Here is a 19,897-nt window from a genome sequence, read left to right on the forward strand (position 1 = left end):
GATGACGCACCCCCAGTATCGGCTCATCCGCTATGGCGGAAGAGCGTCGCTCCACTGCTTCCAAGCAGTGCAAGAAGACGAACAATCATCACATGATGATAACTTCCTGATTTTATTGTGTCATGTTTCCTTTGCGGGCGGGAGGGTGGATAGGGCTGCTCCACTCACAGAGCAGGGCAGGGGCGGTGTGTCATGCCCACTCAAATGCACAGTAACTGTTTGGTCAGCCCGCTCAGGCCGTACAAAGCAGTCATACTCACTGTCCTGTTCGCAATGCTGGCTGCATTACAGTCTGTATAGAGAACATGCCCACACCACCAGACCCTGGCTGAACGCCTCGTCCCAGCGCCAATGACCAATCCCAATGCCGCATTGCAGCTTTGTGATTGGCTTAGGGGAGGGAGCCTGGCAGCCTACTTCCTATCCCTGAAAGCAGACTCAGGAGAGCAGGAGCAACGTAGACACAGGACCCGGCCTCGAGGTAAGATTTCTCTCATTTAAATATGTACAACACCCGCTCACACACACACACCCGCATCCACGCCCCATCCAGTGTTCTTTCCGGTGTTTCCCACCTCCCAGCTGTCCAGTCCCGCCAGCAGCACATTTCAATGGCGGCCTCTGTGCGGCCATGCGCAGCGGGCATACCACTGGTGTGCCAAAGGTATATATGGAGTTACGACGCATACCATTATATCCCATTCCATTACAATACATAGTAATAATAGGCATATTGCAACAGTAGGGAAGGTGATGGATTGCGGAGATGTAAACATTACTATTTCCACTTTAGTGAGTGCAACCCTAAAACTAACCCTTGCACCCCAAAGCAAACCCTGAACCCTAAAATTCACCTTTGAGCCCCCAAAACACACCCTAAAAATCATATTTGACCCAAATGCACACCCCAATTTTCATATTTGACCCACATGCACACCCCAATTTTCATGATTGACCCTAAAACACACCCCAAATTTCAAATGTTACCCATAATACACACCACTTTTCATCTCCGGCACCCGAAACTCATACCCAACCTAAAAATTAAAAATACCCCTTTACTGACCTCACAATGGGGTGTAATGGAATTGCGGCGTAAAGGTACCTGCATTGTTGGATTGGCGTTCTAAAGGCATGGACATCTCCCGTGCCATAGGCAAGCCCGTCCGCGTCCAACTGCCTCTGGACCGCGCTCAGCACCAAGGACCCTTCCTCTTGGACACTCCACCTCTACGGCTCCAGCACCCTCCTCGCCATCAACCCTGGACGCCACATCGCCTGCCAGGACCAACATCTGCTCCGGACCGGACATCGCCATCGCTATCTCTGACAGCTACTAAATCACCCGCAAGGACCACCCGACCGTCTAGGAGGAGGTATTGACATCACCTGCAGAAGCACACTCAGACTGACCATGTACTAATGACCCAACGGTGACGAGGGAACATCTCAACTTCCAGATCTGGACCAAACCCACCCCCATCCTCTGCGGCAACCTCATCTGCAGGCCCTCCGGGCCATGGACTTCCATTCTCCCATACCATTGTAGACCTCATTGCACCCCAGGCTCTCCCATCCACCAAGGCATCCTACTCGGCAAACTCAAGTTCCACCTTGACAACCCCAGTGACCAGAACACTACACCCCCGCGTAGCTCCCCAACATCAGACTCAAGAAGCTGGTCACCGCAGCAAGCCACATAGCAGGACACACGGTCGAGCACGTCTCCTCCGTCATCGGGACCTTCAACTACAGCCACACCTCCGGACTCTCCTGGACCAACCATCATTGTATGCATTACGTCTTCACCATGCCCACCATACACAACCGCCATCATCGCCCCTCGCAGCTGGATCAAGGCCACTGAAGTATGTCTCGTTAACTCCCTCAGTGCCAGCACTCCGCCAATGCTTACAGACCATGACACCCCAGTGTGCAACCGCCATCGAAGGATCTCCCACTGCGCGGACACCCGGGCACCCCTAAAAAACGGCACGGCGTCAGTACCTTACACCTGCATGATTGCAGGTGTAAGGGTTACCCAGTGCCACAGGGATAGGCTGGCCCCATGCATTGCTGGAGTTGCGTCATGGTTGTGACACAACTGCAGCAATGGGTGACTTTAGCGCAGACAGATACGTCAGGATTCCAGATGTATCTGACATTACTTGCGTCATGGAGCACTGTCCAGTAAATACAGCGCATCCGTGGTGTCACAAGAAGGGGGTAGGAAAACGTTTTGCAACGCTTTCTTGTTGCAGTGCTGCAACACGTTTCTTGAGTGAGGCCCAGGAATGCGCACTATCTTCCTGCTCTGTAGTTTTGTCGCAGGGCAGCGCAGCAACATTGCTTGCAGCACGATCCAGCAACAAAACTTGCTGGAATAAGGCCCCAAGGGTTATCTCCATTTTTAAGACCAGCTATTTTCTGGTCTTAAAAAATTGCCTCCTACTGCAGTTAGAGGCAGTTTTTTTGGTCCTCCAAACTTAAGGAATCCCCTTGTAAATATCGCTAAGAGGGGTTAGCGAACGTTTTTGCACGGGAATGCCTCCCTTGCATGTCATTATCGCTAACAGAAGTGCAATCTTCATAATGGACGTTTTCGCCGGAAAACTGCAGCTAACAGAGGTTAGCAGCAGCTTGTACATAAGGCGATAAAAATCTCAACGCAAAACCTTCGGAAAAGTGCGACTAAAGCGGCGTTAACTCCTTGTACATATGCCCCCAGCTTTTCTCTGGTCTTAATTTTGGCACTGCCTCCTATTTACACTGCCCTTGTAAATAGGGGGCAGCATCAAAATCAATGAGTGTTGTGGTGGAACGCCCACAGCAACACTCATTGCCCTCCCCTTTCACGCTAAATACGGCATGAAAGAGTGGCCACTTAAGCCAAGTTAAGTGGCTTAACGCTGCCTTGTAAATAAGGTGAGGCCCCTATTGTGATCACAACATCACTGAATGTGATGTTGTGATGGCGATAGGGACTTGTAAATATGTCCCTAAAAGTCTCACCACGACTAGACCATTAATTTCAGTAGGGTTAGTTACAAAAGTTACCAGACTCATCGAAATTACAAGGTCCATAGTAAACCCTTGGATCTGTTGTTTTTCACCAGAGACTGTGATTGCCCAAGGAATTTTCAGGCTTCAGTGAAACTTTGGGGATCATGAGAAAATAACTGGCTGGATTAGGCCTCACTATTTGGGATTCTGCCAGTTATTCCTCATTTGTGATGGAATCTCTAGGGTCCGCCTAGTAATTTCCTAGTAGCAAATCCCACACAGAGTAAACCTAGGGCTCTGGTATTGTTAAGGCAGGAGATGGGAGGGGGGAGAGTTTATTTATTTCTTTATTTCTTTATTGTAAAGCGCTCAAATACCCGTGGGTGTCTCGGCGCCACACCAAATCGGGTGGAATCTCGTTGAAGCAGAAACGGTCACATTTAATAACAAATTGTCCAAACAAAACCACTTTGGGGACCTTGTGCCTATACCACTCGGTCTGACAGCCCCCTACATGAAAGGGCACCTTCACTGCTTGCCCAATCCATTCTTTTGTCTAGTGCCCAGCGATAGGCTGAGGCACACGGATTAGACAGTTTAGGCCCTTACCTTGGCACTGCCTCTACTACATTGTACTGAGGTGGATAAAACATAAGCAGACATGCACTCCTGCCTCATGTAACCAGGACTTCCGGGACCTAACGCAGGGCCCTGCTAAGGAAACAGACAGCCAATAATGTCACCTACGTATACGATCATCTGCATTTCGATCGGCACAAACAACACCTAGAGAATCTATTATTCATCCAGTGTAGCCAATATATAATTTAAAACAGTGGGTTTTGTCTGTCAAATAAGGTTAGGTCAGCATAATTTTCTGCCTATTACTAATATCTATAACATCTCTGCCTTCGTCAGCCCTTTCTAAATATGCAATCATTTACTGCGTTTGATTATGTGTGTGCGCTCCCAATTTCCAATATTCAACTACTACACATTTTATGCTGACATCAATGGCAAACCATTAAAGGCAGTATTTCATTATTGGTTTTTTCATCCAAAAAGTTATTTACAATCCTATACATACCAAGCACTAATATTAAAGGAAGTCATTTAAATGAGGTGCTATCTGCTTTAACAATGTGTCTGTCAGAGACCGAGATTGTGTTTAAAGATTTTTATCAAGGAATGGTTGTTTGCTGAGGTTATGTTTTGTCCATGAAATATGCATTTCATATCTCTTTCATTTCATTAACATAATTTAATTTGTGCTTTGCATTTTGTGCATAATACATATTTGATTTACAAAACAAATATTTCCATTAGAAAATGAATTTCATGCAGGCAAAAAAGCAGAACCAAATGATGTATTGAAGGAAAATAAGAAGAAATGAAATGCATTTTCTCAGTCTATTAAAAAATCCATGGCATTGACAGAAAGTGCACTTAGTGGTACATTTAAAAAATAGCACATATGTCAATGTATTAACAAACAGAATTGGAAATACACATATTTCTCTATATCAAGCCAAGAATCTCTTTATTTTAATTGAGTTGAGTTAAAAGCCGAACTGCAATTTAATTTGTGTTTCATGATGTGGTAGCCGGGACCACTGCAGACGGACAGGCAGGATGGATTGAATGTCCCTTGCAATAGTGACCCTTAAAAACGAGTTTGTTGATAGGGAGTGATTTAGCGCAAACTGAAAATGTGGTTTTTCTAGTGTTGAACAGATTGTTATCATAAATTGTAAAACCCTAGCACAAAACACTGTCTGAAAATATTAAAAGCCTTTCAGGCGTATTTCTGTCCTAGGGATTGGGGTTTGACCTGCTAACTGAGCTGTATATAAATATGTTGATATGTCATCTGATACTTTGGTAGACTTCTGACCTGGTAAGATATGGCTTTCAAGGCAAATATGTGCACATGATTGACAAGTCTGGATCTGCTCCGGGATGGATTAGGAACTAAAACCAGCAATGGCAGAAATGTTTAAACCAGCCCCGCTCTGTAGGTTGCAGCGACTAGAATAGTGCTATGGGGGGGTAATTGCGGTTGGGTCATGGTAGCCCATCCACTTCTGAAAGCAGCTCCTTAGGTCCGCAGCCACTGGGGAAATGTCAGAGTTGCATAATGGCCAGTTTGCCCATTAATTGACTATCAGGGCCCAGAGGAAACCCACATTTGACTGAAGGCTTGAGGGCACTATATACATTGTGTTGGGGTGTGGATCCTCAGCCCATCAAGGCTTGACAAGAGCTCTGAAGAAGTAGCAACCAATGATGCATGGTCACACACATGATTTGCTGTTGTGGAGAAATGATGCTCCTCCATATTCTGTGGCTTTTCGCCATTATAAATTGAAAATAATTGTGATATGTCATAATTGATCAGCCCCACAGAGTTGGTGCAATATCGAGATGATATTAAAACATTTTCCTGGCTCCTTTTGGCTCCCAGCTGAGCCCTGATTTATAACCAAAAGCATCTGGGATCTGGAATTAACAGCATAAGAAAAAATAGTTTGAGCAAATTTCTCTTTTTCAGGTGGATCAGTCAGATACATGTGCATCCTTTTAGCCTGGTCAGCGGGGGGTTATCTTGACAAGACAACTATGGAACAAATAGCAGGTGCTGTGAACGGTCTTGCAAAAGTAACACAAAAGCATAAGGTAATTTCGTGAAATAATGACACGCTATACCTCCATATAGAGTAAAAGGACATTTTATTAGGACGGGGTTGCAAAACAGTTAATCAAACTTTAACAGAACATCAAAACATCTCTAATACGTAATTCCCTTTTTTACATAATTCTCACTTCTCATCAAACTTACACCCCAATGCCCCATACCTTGATTCATTTATTCCCCTTTCACTCACCCCAATCTCTCTCTCACTTCCCCTACCAAACATCCTCCAATGAAACCTCTTTGTCCTGTTCAAAGAATCCTGCACTCCTTCTTCCTTTGCCTGTGCCCCCTTCCTCCCCCCGAGGGGTGGGTATGCCCGCATGTTACTCTCCACCTCCCTAAATACCGGCTGTATGATAGAGGCACACATGGCTAAACCATCCATGCCTCTACCACGCAGCTCGAAACACAAATGCGTCTTAACCACGCACTCCTTTACCATGCATGCCTTTATCACGCAATTTCATGGTAAGGACATGAATGGTAAAGGGGTATGCATGGCTAAGGTTCCCACAACTCCGGCCCCCTGCCCTAAGCTACAAACACCCTACCACCCTCCCCTGCCCTGAGGCCCAAAACTTTCCCATCTGACCCCGTCCCACCCAGTGCTGTCCCTAAAACTGCCCCAACACCTTCCACTGCCTTAGGTCTAAAACCCTAACCCCTAATACCCTGCCCCCAAGCCTTAAGATTAATCCCTCCCTCTCCCAAGCCCTAAAAACTACCCTGACTACCCATTCCCCTTCCCCTGCCCTGATGCCTAAAACCCTGCCCCTGTAAATACACTACCCTGACCTCCTCCACCCCCACACTATCCCTAAAACTACCCCAAACCCTTCCACTACCCTTAGGACTAACACTCTAACCCCTAATTAAAAAAACTACCTGACCTCCCGCCCTGAAAACTACATCGACTTCCCCCCTCTGATAACTACCCCGACCGCCACCCTGAAAACTATCCCGAGCCCCCAACCCTGAAAACTACCCTGCTAACCCATACAAACCTGCCCCCAGCCCCACTTACCTCATTGCATCCTCTGGCTCTCTTCCTAGTGTTTCTTGCTTCTGCTGAGCCGCAGCCAGCAGCCAGTAGCTAGACCACTCACTGCCTTAACCACACATGTGCATGGTTAAGGCATAGGCGTGGTTAAGGCAAGCATGGTAGCTCTTGCATAGTCGGAACATGCGTGGCTGAGTCTGCGGTGTTCCAACTGTTTCCCCTAAATACCTCCTGCACTCACTGTGCAAATCAATCCTTCCACCAATTCTCCAACTCATTTGGAGTGGGTGGGCGGTCCTCCTCTATCCCCCCATCCCCTGGTGGTACTCAGGAGACAGCAAGAGTCTGGATCCACTTCTCCTCACTCCTTTATATTATCCCTAATGCCCACTCCTTCCCCTAAACGCTACCTATCCCTTGTCCTGGCCTGTTCTTCACAAATTGACCTGGGAGAAGACTAGTCTGCAACTGTCACTTCTGCTGGGTCCCTTCATCGTGAAATATTGACACGCCATACCACCATATAGCATGAAAGGCCATTTTATTAGGATGAGGTTGCAAAACAGTTAATCAAACTTTAACACATAACTTCAAAACCTCTCTAATAGGTCATTCCCTTCTTCACTGAACAATTCTCACTTCTCACCAAACTTTCACTCCAATGTCCCATACCTTGCTTCATTCTTTCCCCTTCCACTCACTGATATCTTCACATTCCCCAATCTCTCTCTCACTTCTCCCACTGCATATCCTCCAATGAAACCTCTTTGCACACTGTCTTCCTTTGTCTGTGCTCCCTTTCCCCCCCGAGGGGTTAATACATCCACATGTGACTCTCCATCCCCCCCAAATAGCGCCTTCTGGGAAAACCCCATAGGGCATTTTACTGACCCTCACCCAGCTGATGCATTCCAAGGAATTCAGGGATATGCCCCTCTACACCAAATCTTCTCATTCCACAGCTTACTCACCACATCTCGCATCTCCACCATATAGTAAGAATGGTACAGCTGTGAAAAATGTACTTCATCATTCCTAAAGAGACACTGCTCCTCCTCTTTCATATCACCGTGGGCTGTCTCCTTAATGTCTCTGGCCATGAGGCACAAACTCTGTCCATACCAAACATGTCCCAGAAAACTTACTGTTGATCGACTTTATGTCCTGCTTTATATGTTGGAGCAAAGTCACCCCAACAACTGGACTAGATCATTCTCCCCCAAATGCACCGGGAGCATATCCGGGCAATCTCTTGGCAGGACCAGCTTTGCCAACAATGGCAAAAAATTGCCCATTGCATCCCACTTTTCCCCCACCATAGCACCTCATGACTGCTGCTGAGCAAACCAAGGCTTCGTTTATAAATCTGCTGGCCTTCATACTTTGCTGTCCAGTGTACAAAAGTGTGTTCAACTATCCATGTCACCAGCTTACTTCTCCCAGGAAACGCTCACGCACCCTGCAGTAAAAAAACAAAGCCTTGGGGTTGACCGCACTCCCCACCCCTGCCTTCGCTCCGAAACCTCTAATTTGTACAAGTGGCATGTCCAACACCTAGATCTCCACCTGCCTATATGTCAGATCTAGCTCAATTCCACCACAAACGCACCACTGCAGTCCCTGCCCTAATCCTAAAGGAGTGTGTCCCGTAAATGGGAGGATTCCACCCCAGCCTATGAAAAGCTAATCTCAACACTGCCAACAGCTGAAAATCAGTTACCCTCCCTCCCTGGTCACTGATCATGACAGAATATAGTCCCCTGCCTGCACCCTACCCAAGCCTGAAACTTACGCCACTCATTCACTGGGCACACCACAGAACTACCCACCTCCTGAGCCATACCCACTTGCCCCTCCATGTCTGATCTATCTTGAATCTTCTCAGCCAAATTCCCATTCAACCCTGCTCCAAAACGTATCTCCCCATTTCGCACCTCGAAGTTCTGTGCAGACCCTAACAAGTCAGACGCTTTGAACACACCAAAAACATCCAAATCACGCGTAACCTGAAAATAGCCACTTCAAAACCATCATAACAACAATTGGACAAAACCTAAAAAAATACCCTACAACAAGTCAAACGTGACAGTATCGTGTAACGTGGGCCCCCGCACCCTTCTCCCTACCCCACCCTTCCAGAATCCTCCCCAAAACCTCATCCCTCGTCAGGTCAAAACCCCATTACAATCTTTCATTAAACAATGCCTGCCAATTTGCCCGCCATAGTCACAGGTGATAGACTTTTGTCAATTAATGACATAAAAAAACAGAACTCTCTCCCTTCAATGTAACTGTGATCCTGTATCATGGCACCCTGAGGGCATCCCTCAAAATCCCCCAACCTCATTCCATGCCATGTGGTAGCTCCTTCTGGTAGACTCAGCTATAGACCTCCCGGCCAGGTCAATCACCCTCACTCCTTACACGCCCAAATGTCTGCAGGTAACGGCATCTTATTGTCCTCTGTTCATGGTGCTAATCTGTGGAATCGGTGCCACAGTGAATGAGATAAAGAGTCTCCTATATCATTATTCACACCTTACACATGTTTGGCCTTGAAAGCAATGTTCAAATGCTAACAGCCTTGCATAAACTGTCTCAACTGCTGCAAAATGCTCAGATCCCTTGCTCTTTATCTTTTCACTAAGTCCAACACTCTCATGTTGTCTACATTGAACATCAGCGTCCTGCTTACCAACTCTCCTCCACACACTGTCAAGGCCACCAACAATGGGAAAAATTCCAGAAAGTCTATGCTCTGTCTCTGCTGCAACCAATGTGGTGACCACTTCTCCGCACACCACCTATCTTCCCAGAACAGAACCAAACCAGGTGCCCCGCTATATCTGAAAAAGATATGTTTTACAGTTCACTCAGCAGATGACACAATAGGTACTACAGTCCACAGGTGGCCAGGCCCGGGGAGACACTTCCGCACGATACATTAGGAAATTATAGGCCAGTTAAATCTGTCAGTTGTGGTAAGCCAATCTAACTATGTTTAAAGGGGAAGAACAACAAGGTTACTCCTGTGCAGCACAGGTAAAGTGCACAGAGTTTAAATGCTAGCAAAAATATGCTCTAGAAAAAAGTGAAAGATCTGGTGTGACCATGCAGAAAAGGCAGATTTGCCACAGGAATTTTTAACCTAAATATATGTTAATGCGGCTTTCATCAATGCACTGCTGTGCTTGGTTTTTTACAGTAATTTGAGGCCATGCATGCATTCAGATTATGTTGTTTAGTCAGTGCCCTACTTTGCTTCCTTTACTTAATATACTAACCCAGTCATTTTACCCAGATTGTTGAGGTTTGACTCAAGGTTTGTCAAGCAAATGGGACAGCTCTGTGTGTGCTGAAGGAGGGTTAGTGGGACGCTAGTCAGGACCTTCGATCTCTGACACAAGGCACCCAATGTCAGTAAAAGAACTGTCTGAGAAACTCCACATTCATCAGCTTTCAGAAAAGTCGGTGATTTAACATTGTTTTCAGTGTTGGGCAGTTAGCACTTCAGCACCAAAAGCTCTAAGGGATCTGCCTTGTGCATGTGCCACTGAGTATTGGTTGGCACTGCAAATAAGATTTGGCTGAATGATGTACACAGGTACCCATGCAATCCGGGGACAACTTCTGCATAGTTCAGAGGACCCTACATGAGATGCTGTCATCAATAAGGAAGGAGGTGCTTATGTGACTTCATTTTTTCAAATAGAGTCTTAATCTAACTTAAACTCTTAGTGTGCTTTTGTAACATGTCTATTATTTTTTGTAGTGTGGATTGTATTGACGAATTCCAGCTACACCATGTGCGGAGCTCTTTTTAGAGGGCTGTGGCTGGACCCCGCACAAGATGGCCACTGCTCCGTAGAGCTCCAAATGGCCCCGGCTCTTCATAATTCTGCATGACATAATATGACCGCTTCCAGAATATAGGCACACTTTTCTTCATAAGACACAAGTGACCTGCTACGCCCTGTGAATTGTTATATGTTGTGAGGCTGCCATTTTACTTCCATGTAGCACACCTAAGGGAATTGGTTTTTTACCACGCATCAAGTATATTTCAATCATATATGCCCCCAGGCTATCTACTACCAGCTCAATAAGGCACAAGTTTTATCTCTTCATGTAAAGGGCAAATATTTATGACAAAATCACCTTTTACTTGTTTTCAAGTTGTGCTCAATGTGACATGCTTGGCTTGAAGTGTATATTTTGAAATGCACCATTTCTAGTGGAATAGTAACTTCTTTTTTTCTGATACCATTTACAGTAAAAACCAAAGGAAATGATGGACAGAGTGTTGAACATTGCAAGCACTCACCCCCAGTCAACTGATCTGGGTTTAATCCATCACCGTTCTTTAGCCCACTCTGCCACCCCAGTTCAGACATGGCCATATGCAAATCAGTCTGACCCTGTGCCTCATGGGAACAGTCCAGCCCGAACTGCCAAGCCATGTCTTCCCAGGACCGGAAACAAGCTTCCTAGGACCGGTTTCTGGCATTTCAGCCGTCTTCAGACAGGCTTGCTTGAATCCAGTGGCAAAGTGAGCAAGGGACTCACGTCTGAGCATACCCTGCCAACTTATGGCGAACAAAGCAAAAACCAAAGGAAATGATGGACGGAGTGTTGAACATTGCAAGCACTCACCCCCAGTCAACTGATCTGGGTTTAATCCATCACCGTTCTTTAGCCCACTCTGCCACCCCAGTTCAGACATGGCCATATGCAAATCAGTCTGACCCTGTGCCTCATGGGAACAGTCCAGCCCGAACTGCCAAGCCATGTCTTCCCAGGACCGGAAACAAGCTTCCTAGGACCGGTTTCTGGCATTTCAGCCGTCTTCAGCCAGGCTTGCTTGAATCCAGTGGCAAAGTGAGCAAGGGACTCACGTCTGAGCATACCCTGCCTACTTATGGCGAACAAAGCAAAAACCAAAGGAAATGATGGACGGAGTGTTGAACATTGCAAGCACTCACCCCCAATCAACTGATCTGGGTTTAATCCATCACCGTTCTTTAGCCCACTCTGCCACCCCAGTTCAGACATGGCCATATGCAAATCAGTCTGACCCTGTGCCTCATGGGAACAGTCCAGCCCGAACTGCCAAGCCATGTCTTCCCAGGACCGGAAACAAGCTTCCTAGGACCGGTTTCTGGCATTTCAGCCGTCTTCAGCCAGGCTTGCTTGAATCCAGTGGCAAAGTGAGCAAGGGACTCACGTCTGAGCATACCCTGCCAACTTATGGCGAACAAAGCAAAAACCAAAGGAAATGATGGACGGAGTGTTGAACATTGCAAGCACTCACCCCCAGTCAACTGATCTGGGTTTAATCCATCACCGTTCTTTAGCCCACTCTGTCACCCCAGTTCAGACATGGCCATATGCATGTTCAACACTCCGTCCATCATTTCCTTTGGTTTCTGCTTTGTTCACCATAAGTTGGCAGGGTATGCTCAGACGTGAGTCCCTTGCTCACTTTGCCACTGGATTCAAGCAAGCCTGGCTGAAGACGGCTGAAATGCCAGAAACCGGTCCTAGGAAGCTTGTTTCCGGTCCAGGGAAGAAATGGCTTGGCAGTTCGGGCTGGACTGTTCCCATGAGGCACAGGGTCAGACTGATTTGCATATGGCCATGTCTGAACTGGGGTGGCAGAGTGGGCTAAAGAACGGTGGTGGATTAAACCCAGATCAGTTGACTGGGGGTGAGTGCTTGCAATGTTCAACACTCCGTCCATCATTTCCTTTGGTTACCATTTACAGTAAAACACATTTTCTGCCTTCCTTTTCAATATACATCACATAGTTTTACCACAATTGTTCCTATCAATTTAATTTGCTGGTCTGGCCTCATATGGTGAGAACTCATAAGCTTCAGAACAGTGGGTAGTCATCTTCATCCTCAAAGGCTGCATCTCCCCTCCGTGGGTTGTGCACTATTACAACAAAATAATGTCTGCCACCAACTGTCACAATGGAAAATGCCTCATAATTATTAAGAGAGAGCTCCTCTTCCTCCCATGTCGCAGGCGCTATTGTGGAAAAATAATCCAACACTGCCTCGGTTAAACGTCCAAGAAAAGACCTTGACTCCCCCTCAAAATCACCTGCACATCTTACTCCGGTTGACGTCCTGGAAGAATTATGAGCCTTAAAGTAATCCTTTTATGATGGATACTCTAGAACTAAGAGTTAGCAACCTTGAAGACTCTACTCCTGTCAAATCTCCACAGACATAGCTCAACTGAAAAGACTTACTGAAAATTTAGCATACAGGAATAGGAGAAACAACCTTCATCTTTTTGGGATCCTAGAGGGTTCAGAAGGCTGTAACATCATTGCCTTTCTGCAAACAGAGATACCTTCAATTCTTCATTTGCCTTCTGCTTCTCCTCTCTCTAACCAGCGTGTGCACCATTTAGGTCAATGGACTTTAACAGGCCCTCAGTCTCGTCCCAGAAGAATTATCATTTTTTTTCCAATTCACTGAGCTGACGTAGAATATATCCAAAGCAAAGAAGGCGGACGCTCTTCAATGGTCAGGTCACTAACTGTTCTTTACACAAGACTTTTCTGGGTCTACGTCCACAACTAACATCCTTGAATATTAGATAAAATTTACTCCATCCTTTCCTCTTCAAAATCACATTCAAGGTTAAATCCTTCTCCTTTGAGGAACCTGCAGACTTACAAATTGTCATCATCATCATCAAATTTACTTTATTCGGTTTATAAACAAACCATAAAAGCATATTAAAAAAAAGACATGTATGTCAATAAAAATTTTAAAACCTTGATTAACATATAAAAACATTAAAAGCATAGCAAAAGCCACAGCAACAAAATCAATTAAATATATTTTTCCTAAAACATTTAGGCAATTCAGGTTTTGCTAATTTTCCTTAAAAGTTTTACAGCCGCAGAGAGAAAACTAGAAACATTAAAAATTTCCCACATATTCGACAATAACTGCAGGCACAGGAATGCTGGCTTGGCTTGCACAAAGCCCTTATTAACTAAGATTGGCAAGATAAAACGCTTCCTGATACCAGTAAGGTGTTTGCAGAAGAAAATAAAGTGCATGGTGTCCTGACCTGAAAAATCATCACATGTGCAGGCGCCTAGGTCTTCCACTCTCTTCCAGCCTGGCGATTTTCCACTAAAAAAGTGGAATTGATTTAATCTAAATCTAACCAGTAGGAATCGGTGGTTTGGGTTCGTGACCAAATCTAAGTATGGTTCCATGGTCACTGTAGTCTTCAGCAATTGGTGTGCCCTTACAGTCGGTTTTACCAGCTCTCTCTCTTCTCTGGCCATAGTGGCTATTCGCAAATATGTTTCTTTGACCCACTTAACATCTCCCCTCACCAATTTTTCGGGGAAGTTGTATAAGTCAGGTCTGCCCAATCTCATTGACATATTATAGACATATTTGAGCCAGGGAATACGGGACCCATAATCAAGGGCCAGGAAATCTTTCAGAATTGCGCGATTTAGCCCTAAATCAGGGTTTAGCCAGGCTACAATCCATTTTAACAGGGGGGCCATAGCAATTAAATCTTCGACAAAACCAACCCCACATTCTTGATGAACAATGTAACTGGCTGTCGATTGCGGAACAGATAATATGTTCCTGAGGAACTTATCTTCAACCACCTGGATTGCCTTCACATTCCTAATGCCCCAAAGGTCAGCCCCGTACATTGCAAGGGAGATACATTTTGCTCTATACATTTTTAGAAGGGCCTTCATGGGTCTAGCTCCTAGTTTGCGTGCGAAGCCTAAGACCGCCAATGTGGCTCTAGTTAAGACATTCCTTTTCGCAAAAATTTGAGTTCCCCACGAGCCCTGGTCATCAAATAACACTCCTAAATACGGGAACGTGGAAACCCTAGTTATTATGTTCCCTTCACAATAAAAGGTTTTAACCCTCGAAGTCTTACAGCCAGTTACCATTACATGAGATTTTGAAAAATTTACAGTAAGGTCCAAAGATCTCATGAAGGCTGCAAACAGGTTTAAGAGTGACTGAAGGCCAACAGCAGTTCTGGCTAGCAGGGCAGCGTCATCCGCATAAAGAAGCGCCGGGATCAAACTTTTCCCGGCTCGAGGAATATCTTTACAACCTGCAATTAAGGCGGAATCAAGGTTGTTGATATAGAGCGTGAAAAGTAGGGGGGCCAAAATCCACCCCTGCCTAACGCCATTGGTAATGTTAATGCCTTTAGTACAGTTGCCCATCTGGTCGTACCTCACGGTGGCTGATAAGTCCCTATGTAGATCTGAAAGGAAGTATACAATACTTTTATCAACTCCTAGATTTAAGAGCATGGTCCAGAGTTTGGACCTATTCACTCGGTCAAAGGCCGATGATAGGTCCATGAATGCTAAGTAAAGTGCACCCTTCTTGGCAATAGTATATTTTCCGATCAAAAGATGTAAATTTAAACATTGATCTATCGTACCCATACCCTTTCTAAAGCCATACTGTAGGGCTGAAAGGGTATCTGTTTCCTCAAGCCATCCCGTGAGTTGTCCTAACACGACCCTACCGAGCACCTTAACTTCAGAGTCGATGAGGGATATCGGGCGATAACAACTAGGATCCCCTCTATTACCCTTTTTGAAGATGGGTATTATTACGGACTCCGACCATGTACCTGGTAGACCTAGCTGAAAGGCATTAACAAAAACATTATATAATATTTTTGACCAGATCTTAATGTCTGCTTTAAACAGGTCTTCCGGGACGCCGTCCGGTCCGGGGGCCTTGTTGCTCGTCATCTGAGTTATTGCTACAGCCACCTCTGACTCAGTAAAAGACAGGGCGTATTTCTCCACATTAAAGTCAGGGTTAATGCTAGTGACTACCCTTTCATAGACTGATTTAAAGTGATTTAGCCACGCCTGTTCCTGGATACCACAGTCAAGTTCACTGTTACTGGATTCCTGAAAAAAGGACTTGTTCACCACTGCACAAAATGTTGCGCTATTATTAACTACATCAACGGAGAGGAGCTCATCCCAGGCATCCTCCCTAATCTCCTTTTTTCAATTCTTCAACGCCAATTTATATGTTTTCCTTAATCCAGCTATGGCTATTTTATCTGATGGAGTGAATTTCAAATCGCCCAACAGGTTCCGATGTGCTACAAAGCAGTTATGATCGAACCACCTTTCCCCTGCCCTATGTTGACCCTGACCTTGACATGGTCGTTTGAGATCCCTGTCAACTTGGGCACAAATTTTAGAGAATGTCCCCATGACTTTCTCGTCCACATTGCCCTCTCCCAGACAAATGGCCAGTTCATCTCCAACCTCGGACCATAAGTTAGCGTAAAACTCCCTTGGTACTACCCGGCACCATTTCAGGCGACGAGCTTGGTTTGTGGGGCATATCTCTATGTTACCCACTGTTCTGTTAGATTTATCCGTTTTCTTTAAGTCATCTACCATAATAAGTGTGATGGGATTATGGTCACTAAAAATGGACCAGGAAACACAATACCCACTTACCCTGTTAGCCAATACAGCACTAATAAAAATAAAATAAATCGATCGTAGATCCTGTTCCCTTGCCTTTAAATGTAGGGACTGACAATTCTCCCGCTGGGTTAATCAAATCATGATCTACCACCAATTCCTCAAGATAAAGACCTTGAGGAGAATGCTCATTGGTCCAAGGCTATCCCAAACGTAGCAATTCTCTTTACAACAATGAACATTGAAGTCACCTAGCACGAGGACAGAATAACTATTTCGGTTTTCTCTGCTATATGACACCAAAAAATCATGCAGGCTAACTAAGTGTTCATTTTTGAAGGATTTTTCAAAAGAGTTATAAAAATTAACAATAAGCCAAACACCTGCATCCCTAGTTGAAATTTGGACAGCCAGACAATATGGTGTACCGGTCTCCACTTTAGTGTGAGTGCCCTCGATTTTTAAAGAGATCAGGGTCAATAACCCGCCCTTAGCCCGCCCCATAGGAGAGGGAATTGCTGGAGACCAATAAGCTGTATAGCCGTCCAGATGGAACATGTTTTTGGTGTTACAAATTGTCATTAGCCAACACAAAACTGAAGCAGTAGAGCTAGGGGCTGTCTCAACACTTTAGTATTTAGGTAATTGTGATTCTAATGTTACATCTTTCATTCCAACTTAGCATTTATCTTTATTTTAATGTATCCTATATTGAATGCTATCCCTTTAGTCTTTTTTTCATTTTCAGATAAAGCACCTTTTGTGGAATCCTCATGTACCCCCCCACTATGTCCCCTCCGCATCATCCCAATTGTATCCCTTCATGTTTTTACTGGTACATCTGATTTTCTTTTCATACCTAATGCCTCATACAAGTGTGTGATGCTGTGAGCCGGTTATGTCGTTTGGTCTATCAGAACTGCTTGTATGTTTTGCACATTATGTTGTTTCCCTCACTATTTGTTTAATAAATAATATCTTTAATGTTTGTGCCAAAGTCACTCTCGCCTGTCTCTCTCAGGTTGTCCACTGCCCCTCTACACTTCGAGGTATCTCCTTTTTCTTTTTTCTCCTTTCAGAATTTGTAGACTCCGGTCACTGTATTGCCATCCATGCGTACACAATTTTTGGAGGTTTTCATCTTCCATTACTTTTGTATCACTACTTTTTTTCTTTCCTTTTTCTTTGCTTCTGCTAACTTGATATGCCTTGTATGTTCCTTGATGCAGCAGTTGTACATTCATTTTTATTGAGGTGCAACTAAGAACCTTTACATGGAATGTCAAGGGCTCAAAAACCCCATTAAAAGCCAACATGTTTTATTTCACCTAGCTCGATTGAAATGTTATATAACTCTGTTACAGGAGACATTAATGATCCAGAGGCCACAAAGCTTAAAAAACAATGGGTTGATGACATCTCTTTTCTCCCTCTATCACAAATAAAAACAGAGATGTTATTCTCTGACATAAATCTCTCAAACTCACCACACTATCACAACATCAATATATGAAGAGTTGCTGGGTACTTGTTACACTTACAAATAATACCACAACTGTTACTAGCCTCAATCTCTACAGCCCAACACATCCAGATCCACATTTTTGGTGGGCTCTCTCACACACTAGCTCTGAGCATGCCTCAGATAATAGAATAGTAATACTGCAATCAAATCTTTGACCCTTTTTTGGACAGATGTTCCACTTCATGATTTGCTCCCCATACCTCCCACAAAGCTTTCAAAAACGTAATTTCTCAGCACTCTCTCCCAGATTCATGTCAATTATACAACCCTGACCTCTTGGAATACTTCTTTTACACCCCCCTAACTATTCTCAGTCTAGACTTGATTGCACCTTTCTGAGTAACAGTTTACTGCAAGATATGGTTAGCTTTGAGATTGGTGCTATCCTGATGTCAGACCATGCACCAGTGATCACTGACTTAGACATCCTCGCTAGCTGATCTAAAACGTCCTCTTAGAAGGTTAATAGTTCTTTACTTTCAGATGCCTCCTTATTGCCTCCTATACTGCGTTCATTGTGGAATACTTCCACATAAGCGACACTGACGAGCTACCCTTTCACTCTAACTGGAACACATTTAAAGCAGCCTGAAGGGTTTCATCATAGGTTATGTTCACTCCAAAAAGAAGGGTGTACTCCAAAATTCTGCTTCTATTCTGCATCTATTCTCACACGTATAAAATCCCTTGAATAGGATTACTATACTCAGAAAACTAGTAAGACACACTTTGAAGCATTGGTCACAGCTCAATAGGAATTTAACAAATATACAACCTGTGCAAGCCTGTGGTACACTTTTTAAAGTAAACACCAACTATTACGGAGGTGATAATAGAAATACAGAAGAGAAAAACAGCTATTAAATCCAATATTGACAGCAATGGTGTAAAACACTTCAGAGACATATATTGCAATATGTTTTGCTTCTTATTAAATATACCTTTTTTACTGCAGAACAAATACCATAAGTAGACTCTCTTAATAATTATATTTCCAAACTTAAACTTAGAGTAATGCCAAAGGTTTACATCTTATCTCTGGACCACCCATTTCAACTTGCACAACCTTACAGGTATTTCCCAAGTGAAAGGCACCAGGCCTGGATGGCTTTAAAGTTGCATTTTATCTTCAATTCACTAAATTCCTTTTCCCCAAATGTTTTAAACTACTTAATAACGTTAAGTTCTGCTTCTTTTGCAGAAGCCATGATATGTCTAATTCCTGAAAATGGATAGGGATCTGACTGAATGCAAAAACTACTGACCCATTTCGTTTATCAACACAGATTGTACAATTTATACACCTTCACCTATTTGGGGGTCACATTTAGTGACAATTTAAGCTGGAGGCCCCAGATCGACCTCCTTAGTCTTAAGCACTCACAATTAGGTGGAGCGTTGTATAAAGAACATAGACTATCTTGCACCAAACCAGTAGCTCCGTTGATCAAAATCTATGGATCTAAAATTATCCCAGCAGTCATGTATGGTGCTGAGTTATGGGGGTTCAGTAAACTGGACCCTCTGAGGGTGGCCCAAAATAACTTTTTGAGGTCTATAGTTGGGCTACCCACATCAGCCCCACGAATTCCCTTGCTATACGACCTAGGATGTCAGCCTATTGAAGATATGACCCGGTATAGGCCTTTGGCGTTTTGGCGACGCCTATGGACCACCCCGGAGTTATCTCATTATGCAAGGGCACTGCTGGAGGTAAAAGACATGGGGGCTCCCATAGAATTAGCTGGTTAACAGAAATTAAATCTATCTTGATAGATATGGGTATGGGCGATCTGTGGTTTAACCCTGTGACGGCTGTTTTTCCCCCTAAAAAAGTCTTCAGGGATTCCTACTGGCTTTGGTCACAGCATAAACGTCTTTCCTCCTTGACTGCCAACTCTTTGACAACATGCTACCTGTCTATTAAGGATCAACCCACTCTTGAGGCTTACTGGGATGTAATAACCAAGAAGCTGGACCGGAAACTGTATCATCAATTCAGAATAGGGTCCCTCCCATTATGCTCTTTCACTTCTGGTTGGTCTATTAACGGCAATGACAAATGCCCAAACTGTAAGAATTTAGTCGAATCAGACGATAATTTTTTATTTGTCTGTCCGCTATATGACCGACCTAGAAGAGTTTGGTTGTGGCCTGTGTGTCGTGAACTAGGTGTAAGATCTGCCCAG

Source organism: Triturus cristatus, chromosome 12 (genome assembly GCF_964204655.1).
Source record: "Triturus cristatus chromosome 12, aTriCri1.1, whole genome shotgun sequence".
NCBI classification, from domain to species: Eukaryota; Metazoa; Chordata; class Amphibia; order Caudata; family Salamandridae; genus Triturus; species Triturus cristatus.